At 44.5% G+C, this 2,500-nt stretch overlaps 1 protein-coding gene across 2 annotated transcripts in view; it reads right to left on the bottom strand.

The window, feature by feature from the left end:
• The window catches only part of LOC125293503 (chemokine-like protein TAFA-1), a 74,860-nt gene extending 74,814 nt beyond the window's left edge, over window positions 1-46 (bottom strand). For both annotated transcript variants that reach the window (XM_048241441.1, XM_048241440.1), the window contains exon 1: window positions 1-46. This exon is cut by the window's left edge and continues 343 nt beyond it. The gene's annotated coding sequence lies outside the window, so the exon portion shown is untranslated.
• Window positions 47-2,500: the final 2,454 nt, after the last annotated feature.

The raw sequence follows: 2,500 nt of genomic DNA on the forward strand, positions 1-2,500 counted from the left end.
CAGAGAGAGAGAGAGTGTGTGTGCGTGTGTGCATGCACAGCCGGTGACTGATCAGGCTCTCCTCTCTTTCCATGTCTCCCTCTCCCTCCCTTTTTCCTTATCTCCCCTCCCTCTCTCTCTCTCTCTTCCCCAGTTTCACTCTCTCTCTCTTTTTCCCCCTTTCTCTCCCTCTCTCTCTCCCCCCCTCTCTCTCTCTGTTCTGTCCCTTGCTGGATTGCTGGATGTGTCTCTAACGGCAGTGCTGCTGCTGTGGCTCTCTCTTAGTGAGCAGCCCTTTCCAGCGCACCCCCACCTGACTGCTGGCTGGCGCCGCTGCGCTGGGCTGAGGTATTGCATGTCTCGTCTCAAAGCACGGCTGACCTGGCGTGTGTCTCAGAGAGCGCACGCCTGGAACGACACCGCATGTCATCACTTCCCCTCACTGCACCGGTGCAGGTGTCAGACTTCTGCGAAAGGAGGAAGAGAGAGAGAGAGAGAGAGAATCAAGGGGAGAGAGAGAGGAGTCAAGAAAGGAGAGGAGTCAAGAGAGAGAGAGAGACAGAGAAGAGAGAACAGAGACAGGAGAGAGAGAGACAAGGGAGAGAGAGAGAGTCAGAGAGAGGAGAGAGAGAGACAGGAGGAGAGAGAGAGGAATCAAGGAGGAGAGACAGGAGAGAAAGAGACAGAGACAGGAGAGACAGGAGAGAGAAGAGAGACAGAGAGAGAGTCAAAGAGAACAGGAGACAGACAATATTGGGAGAGTCAAGAGAGAGAGAGAGAGAGACAAGGAGAGAGAGAGACAGATTTAGATTGAAGAGATATATAGAGACAGGAGAGAGAGAGACAGGAGAGAGAGAGAGACATCAAGAGAGAGTCAAGAGAGAGGCAGGAGAGAGAGAGACAGGAGAGAGAGAGACAGGAGAGAGAGAGAGATAGACAGACAGAAAGACAAAGTATGTAATTGTGTGTGTATGTCTGTGAATAATAGTGTGTAAAATGTGTGTGTGTGAGTCAAGACAGTTTCCACCAAAAATTGTGAACTTGCTTTCACTTTCCTACATGTATATGCAAACAAGCAGTAGGAATATCACAAGCAGCAGGAATATCATGAGCAGTAGGAATATCACGAGCAGTAGGAATATCACATGCAGCAGGAATATCATGAGCAGTAGGAATATCACATGCAGCAGGAATATCATGAGCAGTAGGAATATCACATGCAGTAGGAATATCACATGCAGCAGGAATATCATGAGCAGTAGGAATATCACATGCAGTAGGAATATCACATGCAGTAGGAATATCATGAGCATTAGGAATATCATGAGCAGTAGTGAATATCACATGCAGTAGGAATATCACATGCAGCAGGAATATCATGAGCAGTAGGAATATCATGAGCAGTAGGAATATCACAAGCAGTAGGAATATCATGAGCAGTAGGAATATCATGAGCAGTAGGAATATCACATGCAGCAGGAATATCATGAGCAGTAGGAATATCACATGCAGTGGAAATATCATGAGCAGTAGGAATATCATGAGCAGTAGGAATATCACATGCAGCAGGAATATCATGAGCAGTAGGAATATCACATGCAGCAGGAATATCATGAGCAGTAGGAATATCATGAGCAGTAGGAATATCACATGCAGCAGGAATATCATGAGCAGTAGGAATATCACATGCAGTGGAAATATCATGAGCAGTAGGAATATCATGAGCAGTAGGAATATCACATGCAGTGGAAATATCATGAGCGGTAGGAGCAGTAGCAGGAATATCACATGCAGTGGAAATATCATGAGCAGTAGGAATATCACATGCAGCAGGAATATCATGAGCAGTAGGAATATCATGAGCAGTAGGAATAACTTGGATTCACAGTTCTGCATCCACCACAGCTCGGTGGTTGAACGAAAGTGAACGGAAGTCTTTATTCATAAACAAAATGGCATCACATCCTCATTACATCACATCCTCATTACATCACAACCTCATCACATTACATCCTCATTACATCACATCCTCATCACATCACATCACATCCTTATTACATCACATCCTCATCACATCACATCCTCATTACATCACATTCTCATTACATCACATTCTCATCACATCCTTATTACATCACATCCTCATCACATCACACCCTCATCACATCCTTATTACATTACATCACATCCTCATCACACCCTCATCACATCCTCATTACATCACATCCTCATTACATCACATCCTCATCACATTACATCACATCCTCATCACACCCTTATCACATCACATCCTCATCACAGCATATCCTCATTACATAACATCCTCATCACATTACATCACATCCTCATCACATCACATCCTCATCAAATCACATACTCATTACATCACATCCTCATCACATCACATTACATCACATCCTCATCACATTACATCACATCCTCATCACATCACATCCTCATTACATCACATCACATCCTCATTACATCACATTCTCATCACATCCTCATTACATCACATCCT

The sequence above is a fragment of the Alosa alosa genome, chromosome 4 (assembly GCF_017589495.1).
Source record: "Alosa alosa isolate M-15738 ecotype Scorff River chromosome 4, AALO_Geno_1.1, whole genome shotgun sequence".
NCBI lineage: Eukaryota > Metazoa > Chordata > Actinopteri > Clupeiformes > Clupeidae > Alosa > Alosa alosa.